A 12,445-nucleotide genomic window follows, 5' to 3' on the forward strand; every position below is an offset into this window, starting at 1 on the left:
ACTGGACCCCCAGGACCCCATCTCCCTGAAGCTGAATTTCCCTCATCCTCAGGACAAGATACTGTACAGTGTCCCAGATAGCCCATCCTTCGACACTGTGGTTGTATGCCCTTGGGAGTGTGGTATATCCTGCCCATACTCTCCCCGGCAGGGAGCTTAACTTTTCCCCAGGCCGGCAGCGTGAGCAAAGGAAAAATGTACTCTCCCACCAGCATTTAGTGCGGGGCTACTCCACTAACCCCTAAACAAAATGTAAAATGTGAGGTCCAAGGTGGGCACTCGGCCACCCACAAAACTATTTAAAAATGTAACAACTCAATGATAAACGAACTGCAGGAGCCACTCATTTATTATTCAGTCCTCCTTAAAGGAATGCCCTACATTCATATTTTGTTTTTTGCAGTATTGTGCTGGTTGGGGAGCTGAATGGGGCTGCAGGGGGCCCTGGGCTACCCCACAGCTGCCAACATAATGTTTGATGGGTGCCCTGAGTGGACACTAGGGCATCCACCAGAGACCCTGGAGTAGGGGGTCCACGGTGCCATAAATGCTAGGGGAGGATGGATATGTGCCCTACTCCTCTTCATCTTAATAAAAGGCCCAGGGACGGGGCACCCGGGACCTCTAGTGGCTCGGGGAAGAGGGCCACATGATCCTGCCCTTTATTTTTAAAAAAGGGCTCCGGGGGATGAAGTTCCCAAAACCTGCGAAGGCTTAGGGAAGAGGGCCACAAGCCTTTAATTAAAAAAGTAAGTTATAGGGGTTCTGGGTGGGGAGCAGGACACCCAATCTAATTTTATTATGCACTGCTCCTAGGAAGGAGTTCCCCATAATGCCCTTGGGCATTATAATAAACAAGAAGCAGCAGGGGTATCACCAACATTTTTCTAATATTGTGGGGGGCGACAGGAAGTGAAGCAGCCCCCAAGCAACAATATCAAACACAACAAGACTCTTGGGTCATTAAAACCATGACCCCAGGATAATTCATCATATTTTTTTAAATCGCCCCTGGCTGGTGCTCTATGCTCTTCAGTCAGTTCAGTAGAGTCTATGTACGAAAATACTTCAAAGTATGTAGATAATTTTTTGAGATCCTTTGTACAAGGACTTTCCTCAGATATACAAGATACAGGTGATTTTCTGGATCCAATAATGACATACTATGGGGAAAAGATTATCTGTTGATGTGCCTAGATGTGAACAGCTTGTATACATGCATACCGCATGATTTGGGGATCAGTGCATGCAGATACTTTGTAGGAGCTTGTTCGTTATCTTACTTATTACATACAGAGATTCTCTTGGACATGATGCTTACTTGTCTAACCAACCACTTTTTTATCTTTGATCAAGTGATATACAGACAAACCTAAGGGACAGCGATGTGGACCTGCTTTGCCCCCAGGTATGCAGGCTTATACCTAGGCTGGTGGAGGAAGCACGTAGTCAGTAACATCAGACTATATCAAGACCACGCAGTCCTTTGGGTTAGATTCATTGATGACATATTCTGTATCTGGAATTGAAGTAAAGAAAAAGCGCAGGATTTTGTTGACAATCTGAATGAGAACAATTTAAATTTGAAGTTTACAAGTGAGATACACCAGGAGGAAATAGAATTCCTGGACATTAAGGTGAAAGTGTGTAATAACAAACTAGTGAGTAACCTTTTTATTAAAAAAAAGGCAGGGAACATTTTGCTGCATGTTGGCAGTTGTCATCCAAAAAACCTCATTGAAAGTATACCGTATGGAGAATTACTTAGAGCAAGGAGGATCTGCAGCTCAGGGGAAGGTTTTAGGAACGAGATGAGACAAAGATTTAAAGAGAGAGGATGTTCATTGAAAGTAATTGATCAGGCATGTGAAAAAGTAAGAGGAGTCAAAAGGGAAGACCTGCTGATCCCCAAAATTTAAAGTGGGATCGAGGATCAAATACCAAGATTTATAATTACATTTAGCACCCAGGCATGGGATGTAAAGAAAAGCCTTAATAAATTCAGGCAAGTGTTAAAGACAGAATATATTTTATTGAATTTTTCAGGTGAGAATCCACAAGTAACATTTAGAAGAGGTATATCTCTTAAGGATGTTCTAAGTAATAGCTTGGTACAATTTAAAAAAAACACTAAAGCCATACAAGGTTTTTTCACTTGTGGTGAATGCATGGCGTGTAAATATAGCACGAGCTGAAAGCACATCCAGTTGTCAAGGATGAAAAAACCCTTTATCATAAGAAAACATCTAACATGTAAGTCTGACTTTTGAGTATATGCATTAAGTTGCCCATGTTCACTCTTTCATTTAGGCAGTACAATTCACAAGGCCAAGAAAAGGGTCTTAGAACATTTAAGAGTGATCCTAAAGAGGATAAACAATATCCCATAGCAAGACATTTCAAGAAACAACATGCCAAATATACCAACCTGTTAAAATGCTGTGTGCTAGATAGAACCTTGACATCAGAAAGAGGCGGCAATAGAGTTTAAGAGTTACACCGACTAGAATCTAAAATTATCACAAAGTACAAAACGTTATACCCGTTTGGTGTTAGTCAATTCAGTGGTTCAGGCTGTAGGTGTGGCTAAAGGTTTCAATGAAAACTATAACTACCTACCGGCGAACATAGGTAATATATATATATGTATAGGAATAGTTTTTTTTGACTTGGCTATAACTTTGGCATTGTTTGTTCAATCTACATGAAATTTTCCAAAACATAGTGTCAAGGTGGGTTCTCTTGTTTTGGAAAGTTTGAGGATGATCGGTGTAGTTGGGACCAAGTATTTGGGGCACGAAATAAGGTTGTGTTTGTAATGTTAATTCCCATAGGAAACTTTAGCCACACCTACAGCCCAAACTGCTGAACTGACTTGCACCAAATTTGACAGGGATGTAAATGTCAGTTCAAGGAGGTGCCTTATGCTTATTTATGGAAATCCGTTTAGTAGTTGTTGAGAAATGTAAGTTTAAAATTACAGTGATATCTCTGGCCGTGGATATTTCGCGGTGGTTTCACTACGAATCGTGAATGCACGTGCCAACGGGAATGATCTGATTGGCTGGACACAACCTGAACAGAAAGTTGAGGCAGAATACAAATTAAAAACCTAAAACATTCAATAAATAATGTCATAGGTTACATGAGCGTTATAGATGAGAAATAGAATTTGAAAAACCTTAGAAATTCACTGAAACACCAAAGGTTTCAGGAACGTTATAGTTAAGAATTAACATTTAAAAAACCTTAGAAATTCACTGAAATAACAGAAGATAAAGGGGCGTTATATTTAGGCTGACATTTCACTACAAAACCAGGGAAATTCAGCAGTTATGAGATAACTATAGCTTGCGCCCCCGCAACGCACTGCTTATTACCTCACATAATACATCACTCATGGCATGGTCAGTGACATCACTGATCACATCTCAAATGACATCACTGATGACATAACCCACAGAATCTCTGATGCAACCACTCACACCCCCATGTAATCTTTCATACACCCACTCCAACTTTCACACTATCATTCTCGACACACCCATACCAGTACTTACATACCCACTCTCTGATTCATAGGTCTACACACACATCCACTCAGTCACCCATACAGCCAATCATACACCAACTCACTCACCAATAAAGCCACTGATGTATTCACTCATTCAGCTACACAGCCACTCACACACTCTCAGTCACCCATAGAGCTACTCACACACTGTTAGACTTGGCATCTCTTGGCGTGTTTCCCCTGAGATTTTGCTTTCTGACCTCCCGGTTTTGACTCTGTTTGTGCTGTCTTAGTGTTTCTGTGCACTTTTCTCACTGCTGACCAGTGGTAAAGTGCAAGTGCTCCAGTGGTACAATGTGTTATGGATTGGTGTTTCCATGATTGGCCTATTTGATTTATGTGTCAGTCCCTAGTAAAGTGCACTGTGTGTGGCGGGCCTGTAGACCAAATGCTGTTGGTGGGCTGCAGCACTGAATTGTGCCACCCACCTAAACAGCCTATAAATGTGACTCTGGCCTGCCATTGCAGAGCCTCTGCGCAGTCTGGTACTGCCATGTCGACTTGGCAAGTGCACCCACTTGCGGCTCCTAACCTTCCCTTTTCCTACATGTGAGCCAACCCGAAGGTAGGCCCAAGGTACCCCTGTTGGCAGGGTGCAGTGTATGTGAAAGGTTGGACATGCCCTGGTGTGTGTGGCATGTCCTGATAGTGAATTACTGCCAATTTTGTTTTTCACTATTGCAAGGCTACCTGTTCCCCCTGGGACAGAATGGGAAATTTGTTTATAACCAGCGCTCCTGACTTCATCAGAGAAGAGTTCGATCTGCAATGTGTGTGACTTCAAGGGCCCCGACGACTCCTGCACCGACCTCCGAAACTGATGCCTGCGGACGCTGTGCTTTCAGACGCTCAACGAGAGGTCGCCGATGCCCTGCATTTCTTAAAGGTACTGGTTGCAGATCAACCCGGCATGGCAGCTGGCCTGCAATGCTGCGGTCAGCCAGACCTGTTTGGATTTGTTTGTTCACGACGCCGCAATAGTTCCGGATGGACCTATCGACATCAAGGAACTGTTTTTCAAGCATATTTTGATAAATGAAGTTTTTAACTACTGTATTGTGGATGTTTATCGTTTTTGGTCTTGTCTTAAATATATACAAATATTGGGTATTGTTCTAAACTGGTGTGGTGTCCTTTTGTAGTGCTTACACTGTATTACTGTTGGTTATGTGCAAATGCTTTACACACTGCCTCTAAGATAAGCATGACTGCTCGTGCCAAGCTACCAAGGGGGTGAACAGGGGTTGTTTTAGGAGTGAAACTCCCTTATCCTGACTAGAGTGGTGGTTTCTGCCCGACTTTGGCATATCACAAAAATCAATAGGAGAGTGGATCACTGGTCCTGAAAGAACCAGGGTATTGCAAAGTCAGTACATGGTACTGTTTAAGAAACCCTCATTCACGTTTGGCAAAGGATCAAGTGAAGCGGTATATCTTGGTTCTCTGCTTAATTGTTATCAACGTGACAGCATAATCATTGGGTTAATCCAATGCTTCCTCCACCCGGAGGTTGTACCACTGGTAGTCTCAGTAGTGATCGTGAATAAAAAAGTGAAGTGACTTGTGGTGAATGAATACTTAGTAAAAATCTCGTAAAACCAGTAAATGCCTTTAATAGTACTGGGTTCGAGACGGTTTAATAAAAAATTGTATTGCAAGTGTGTACGTATAAGACTTGTTATGGTCTAGTGCACTTTTAAAAAAGGTGTCCAAAAAAAGGTCGACATGTTTCAGCCCTCATAAGCCCCGAAGGGTCAGGTGGGCTTTCTTCAGGACCTGGTGCAATGTTGAGTAACCTAATAATTAGAGGTTCTCTCGTGGAAGTAAAGGGAGATGGTGATTGTTCCCTTGTTTATGCGTTCAACTCGAACCTGGTCTCCCTTGTTGCGGGTTACATCGGGTACTCTAGGGGGGTCGCCTCACGCTCTCTTAGGCGTCGGTCTAAGACCAGTGCTGACTCTGCCTCCTAGGACCCGGTGAAGACATATGCATATGCATATGCCCTATCCGACCAAAAATCCAATTTCTAACATTGGCTGTCAATGGTCAGGATAGGACTTGCGCTTGCACTTGACTTACAGTGATTGGTGTGCACTACTACCATATCGCAGACGTAAACGTACCACATACTTTTGTTTTTAGCCTTTTTTTGACCTTGCCAGCTTGAACTTGCTCCTTCATCATGCCTGAATCAAGAGCATCATCTGTTGCATCAATGGAAATTGCCTTTGAGGAGGATAGGTTGGAATCATACAAAGTGAAGGAGTTGAAAGCGATTTGCAAAAACCTAAAAGTCCAAGTCAGAGGTCTCATTAGGAAGGAGGAGCTACAAAAGGCACTGAGGGCCTGGTTAGCAGCCAGACATGCCAGCGAGCAATCTGGTATTCTCAGTGGAGAGGCGGAGGATCCTATTACTAGGGTGGATGTGCTTTTGGGAGGGGGGATCCCTGCAGGCCAGGTAGCAGTGGTTTGTCCCCAGAGGAGCTAGAGGACAGACGGGAAGCTAGGAGGCACGAGATAGAGCTTGAGAGGCTCAAGATGAAGTCACAGAGGATGGTATTAGACCATGACCGTGGGCTCAAGGAGCTGGCATTGAAAAGCAAATTCAGTACGGATGGTGGCAGCAACTCTTCAGTGCAGGCCGATAGGATTGTGCACATTCCCAAAAATGTAGGTAAAGAGTACCAGAAGGGGGATGACATACAAAGGTGGTTTCAAGGGTTAGAGGCGGCTATTCATATGAATGGGGTCCCTGAAAGGAACTGGGGGGCAGGGTTGGGATCTCTCTTTCCGGAAGAAGCTAGGGATACCCTGATAGCTTTGGGTAAGGGGCAGAACCTCACCTATGCTGACATGAAGGACTCTCTCCTCACCAGGTATGGACTCACTACTGAGAAGTACAGGGATCAGTTTAGGTCCAGTAAAAAGTCTGATGCCAACACTTGGTTGGAATGTGTAGATTCGTACTGCAAGTCATTGGATGGCTGTGTGAGGAGCAGTAATGTGACGGATTATCAGGGGCTATACAATTTAATTGCATGGGAGCACTTGTCTAGTCTATTGTTTGCAGATCTGCACCAGAATCTAGTTGATAGTAAGCTGACTGACCCCTGGAAGCTTGCTATGGAGGCAGACCGCTGGGTGAGTACACGGGTCCACAAGAAAGCATTTGGGGAGACTCAGCCAAAGGTGGGAAGGGTCCCCAGCAGAAACATGGGGGGGGACAAGGGTAAAACACAGGAGTTCTCTAAAGGGCCCCAAAGAAACACCCAGGGTAAAGGTTCCCATCCCCCCGGTGATAAGAAGCAAGGGGTCTCTTCAGGAAAGCCTGCTGAGACCGGCCACTGCAAGTGTTTTTCATGTGACCAGGTGGGCCACATGAAGGGGGACCCAAGGTGCCCTAAGGGGGCACAGCCACCCACTGGTGGGCAGTCCAAGGTGCTGGCTAGTGTAGCACAGGGGGAGGAAGAGTACTCACAGGAGGGTGGAGATCCCGCAGAAATGACCCTCGTCTCACTAGGGTACAGTGAAATGGTCCCAGGAAACCAGGTGCAATACAAAGAAATACAGCACCTGGGTGACCCTCAAAGGGAAAAGGGTAGAGGCTCTCAGAGATATTGGAGCCAGTGTGACCTCAATCCGGTGTCACCTGGTCTCTGAGAAGCAGGTAGTCCCAGGGGCATTCCACCAAGTAATTGCTTTATACAATTCGGAGTGCCAGTGTCTGGTGGTGCAGGTTCCCTTCGAGTTGGGGGGGGGGGGTCTCAGGTCCCTTGAGGGTGGTTGTGAGCCCTTCCATGCCTGTAGATTGTCTGCTAGGCAACGACCTGGATCAGTCCTTATGGAAGAATGTTGAGCTCAGGTTTCACTTGGAGATGTTTGGGTTGCCAAAGTGGGCATGGGTGTCCACTAGGTCAATGGCGGCCAGAGAGGGTTATCAAGAGGACTTGGAGCCTGAAATAGTGGCCCAAGTCTCTGTCAAGAGAAAGAGCAAGGGGTGCAGGAAACTGGTCCCTGAAGTTCACAAGGACGGGGAGGAGGCGGACCTTGAGGGGGACGCCCCGGTGCCTACAGGGGAGCAGGTAGCTGAACTGGGGGACATCTCTGAGCTGACCCATTGGCAGCAAGAAGGGGGTCCCACCAGGGCGGAATTCTGCAAGGAGCAGAAGGAGTGCCCTTCACCCGAGGGTCTGCGGTGGCAGGCTGCAGACTAGGCAGCTGGTGATCAGTCTGGATCACATTGGATCTACTGGGAGAATGATCTCCTGTACAGCAAGCCTAAGGACACTGAACCTGGGTCAGCCCATTTGCTGGTGGTACCCCAGTGCTTCAGGACCTTCCTACTGGGTCTGGCTCATGACGTGCCTTTGGCAGGACATTTGGGGCAGGACAAGACCTTTGACAGGCTTGTCACCCACTTCTTCTGGCTCTAAATGCGAAGGCAGTCAGATGGACATTGCAGGTCTTGCCAAACTTGCCAAACTTGCCAGATGAGTGGTAAGAGTGATAGGAATGTCAAAGCACCTCTCCAACCTTTTCCAGTTGTTGGAATGCCCTTTAAAAGGGTAGGGATGAACATTGGGGGGCCACTGGATCCCAAGACAGCCATGGGCAACAGGTACATCCTGGTCTTGGTGGACCATGCCACCCATACCCGGAGGCAATCCCTCTCAGCACAACGACGGCACCAGTGGTGGGCTGGTCATTAATGGGGATCTTTTCCCGAGGAGGGTTACCCAGAGAGGTGGTTTCTGACAGGGGCCCCAATTTCATATCCAAGTATATGACATCCCTGTGGAAGGAGTGTGGTGTAACCTACAAGTTCACCACCACTTACACCTCCAAGGTAACGGTCTGGTGGAGAGATTCAACCAGATCTTGAAAGGCATGATTAAGGGTCTAACAGAACCCAGGAGGTGTAAGTGGGACATCCTCTTGCCATGCCTTCTCTTTGCATACAGGTAGGTACCACAGAAGTCTCTTAGGTTCAGTCCCTTTGAGCTTCTGTATGGTCACCCTGTGAGAGGACCTCTGAGTTTGGTGAAGGAAGGCTGGGAGGCAGCCCCTAGGAAAATGCCCCAGGAGGTGTTTAGTTACATGCTGGCCTTCCAAAACCAAACTGTCCGCTTCAGGAAGCTCGCTCAGGTGAACCTAGAAGCCAGCAAGGAATAAATGAGGAAGGGGTATGACCAGAATGCCACTCTGGTCAAATTTCAACCTGGACAAAAAGTGTGGGTCATGGCCCCAGTGGAATCTTGTGCCTTGCAGGTCATGTGGACTGGGCCATTTGAGGTGGTGGAGCGCAAAAGTGATGTTACCTACCTGGTAGATCTGCGGACTCCAAAGAACCCTTTGTGGGTCCTCCATGTGAACCACCTCAAGCCCCACTTCGGGAGGTGCGAAGTGAGCATGCTCTTGGTGACAGATGATGGGGTGGAGAGGAGAGTGAACCTCTCCTGGACCTCCTGTCTACCAAGGAGCGAGATGGATCAGTGGAAGGTGTGATCCTCTCCCCGACACTGATTCCAGAGCAGCAGAGTGACTGTCACCAGTTGTTGGGACAGTGTGCCCCTCTATTCTCTCTGACCCCAAGCGTTACTCACCGGTGTACCCATGACGTGGACACTCGTGACAGCCCTCCTGTGAAGCACAAGATCTATAGGTTGACTGACCAGGTCAAGGCCAGCATTAAAGAGGAGGTCTCTAAGATGTTGGCGTTAGGGGTGATCGAGCCTTCCAACAGCCCTTGGGCCAGCCCAGTGGTCTTGGTCCCAAAGGCTTCCGCACCTGGTGCCACACCAGAACTCCGGTTCTGTGTGGACTACCGAGGGCTCAATTCAGTCACCACGACTGACGCGCACCCCATACCCAGAGCTGATGAGCTAATCGATCGGATGGGGGCTGCCTGGTACCTAAGTACGTTTGACTTAACGTCTGGGTACTGGCAGATCGCCTTAACTGATGGGGCAAGAGAGAGGTCAGCATTATCCACATCAGATGGGCACTAACAATACCCGGTGATACCCTTTGGGATGAAGAATGCCCCAGCCAATTTCAGAGGTTGGTCAACCAGGTGGTGGTTGGGCTGGAGGATTTCAGTGCCGCCTGCCTGGACTACATTGCAGTGTTCAGTGCCACTTGGGAGGAACATCTGCATCACCTCTGGAAAGTGTTTAAGGTGCTGCAGAGGGCAGGCCTCATGATCAAGGCAAGCAAGTGCCAGATCGGGCAGGGTTCTGTGATGTACTTGGGACACCAGGTAGGGAACAGCCAGGGGGTACCCCTACAGTCCAAGATTGATACCATTCTGGCTTGGGAACCCCCAAGACTCAGACAGAGGTGAGAGCCTTTTTAGGACTCACAGGGTATTACAGGAGATATGTCAAGGGGCATGGCACCATTGTTGACCCCTTAACAGAGCTGACTTCCAGGAAGCAGCCCAAGAAGGTGATCTGTACTGAGTCCTGCCAGAAGGCTTTTGATGCCCTGAAGGCTGCCATGTGCACGGCACCCGTGCTCAAGGCACCCGACATCTCCAAGGAATTTGTCGTGCAGACTGACTCTTTAGAGCATGGTGTGGGAGCGGTGCTCTCACAACTGAACGAAGAGGGCCTAGACCAGCCTGTGGTCTTCCTTAGCAGGAGATTACTCCCTGGGAACAGAGATGGAGTGCCATAGAAAGGGAAGCTTTCACTATGGTCTGGGCACTGAATACGCTAAGGCCCTACCTGTTTGGGACTCACTTGCGGGTTCAGACAGACCACAGGCTCCTCAGATGGTTGATGCAAATGAGGGGTGAGAATCCAAAACTGCTGAGGTGGTTCATCTCCCTACAGGGAATGGACTTTACAGTGGAACACTGCCCTAGCACAGAACACACCAATACAGATGGTCTCTCCAGGTTCTTCTTCCTTAGTGAAGAGTACTCCCAGGAGGATGGGTAGTTCTCCCTACTTTCAGCTGAAGGGGACATGTGTTAGACTTGGCATCTTTTGGCGTGTTTTCCCTGAGTTTTTGCTTTCTGACCTCCCGGTTTTGACTCTGTTTGTGCTGGATTAGTGTTTCTGCGCACTTTTCTCACTGCTGATCAGTGGTGAAGTGCAAGTGCTCCTGTAGTACAATGTGTTATGGATTGGTGTTTCCATGATTGGCTTATTTGATTTATGTGTCAGTCCCTAGTAAAGTGCACTGCGTGAGCCAGGGTGTGTAGATTAAATGCTGTTGGTGGGCTGCAGCACTGGATTGTGCCACCTACCCAAACAGCCTGTAAGTGTGACTCTGGCATGCCATTGCAGAGCCTGTGCGCAGTCTGGTACTGCCATGTCAACTTGGCAAATGCACCCACTTGCCAGGCCCTAACCTTCCCTTTTCTTACATGTCAGCCACCCCTAACGTAGGCCCAATGTACCCCTGTGTACAGGGTAAGGTGTATGGGAGAGGCAGGACATGTCCTGGAGTGTGTGGCATGTCCTGATAGTGAATTACTGCCAATTTCGTTTTTCACTATTGCAAGGCTACCTGTTCCCCATAGGACAGAGTGGGAAATTTGTTTATAACATGTTATAAACATAACTGGCCCTAGGATCTAGGTAGGAAAATAAAGTTTAGTATGCCTGAACTCAGAATCTAAAGATGCATCTTTTAGTGAAGGTGATTTTTACATTCTGTGTTTGAAAATACCACTTTTAGAAAGAAGGTATTTTCTTGCTCAGTCACCCGTGCGCCTCTGCTGGAATGTGGATTGCCTGTCTGGGTTTTGGATGACAGAAGAATGGGGAGCAGGAGTGGCTCCAGATAGTCTAGGTGGGTTATGAAAGGGCTGAATAGACCTGAGCTGCAATTGGGGAAGGGGGAGGAGATTTCCTCACCCCTCAAATGGCCTGGTCTGCCCCTGACAATGCCGTCTCCACCTCCTGCCAGGAATTCACACCAGGGAAGGCAGAACTGGTTCTGGCTGGGCACAGACACTCTCTGCCTAAGAAATCAAAGTATTTGGGGATATAAATATTGGGGTCCAGACCCCTGAATTCTAGAACTCTTTTGGATCAAGAGGACTGCCAAGAAGAAGAGCTGGAGAAGCTGTGAGGAGGAACTACCACTTTGCTGTGTGCTTTGCTGTGTTGGCCTGTAGTGACTGCTTCTGTCTTCGGCAGTGAAGGGACGGGACTGAACTTTCTGCAATCTATTTTTGGGAGTTTCTCCAAGGGCTTGAGGTAGAGCTTGCCCCCTGTTCAAGAAGTCTCAGGAACAGCAAAGACTTTAAGTTCTTCTGCCCTTAGCACTGGGGACTGTGTGTTTTGTGCTGCAACAGAGGAAAAAGCAACCCCACGCCGTCTACGACGCCACTGCTGACTCCGTGTCCTGAAGGCACCGCAGAGGGCACCACCACAACGCGGCACCGCGACCCTGGTCTCACAGACGACGACTGCTGAAGCTGCCAGCGAGCCGCTGCTCGCACCGCGACCTGTGGGCACTGCACTCCGCACCGCCTCGCTTCACGGCGATGCCTTGGTATCCCCGATGACGCCGCTCCACGCCGAAATCTATGCTGCTGTTTGCACCGTGGTTCGAGGGCACCGCTTGTAAAGTTACATGACCCACTGCCCTCATCCCACACCAAAGTCTTGGCCTACCGACGACAGCACTTCAGCAACGACGATGCCGCTGCTTGCACCGTGACCTGCCAGCACCGCAGCGAGCACCGCATTCACTTCACACCACGAACCTGGTCTCACCTGCGATGCCATCAGATGTCGCCACCGAGCCGCTGCTCACACCGCAACCTGAGGGCACGGCATGCCGCACCGCTGCTCTGCAGCACTCGAAGCCTGCCGACGCCAGCGCTCCTGACTTTATCAGAGAGGAGTTCGA

The sequence above is a fragment of the Triturus cristatus genome, chromosome 8 (genome assembly GCF_964204655.1).
Source record: "Triturus cristatus chromosome 8, aTriCri1.1, whole genome shotgun sequence".
In the NCBI taxonomy this organism is placed as follows: Eukaryota; Metazoa; Chordata; class Amphibia; order Caudata; family Salamandridae; genus Triturus; species Triturus cristatus.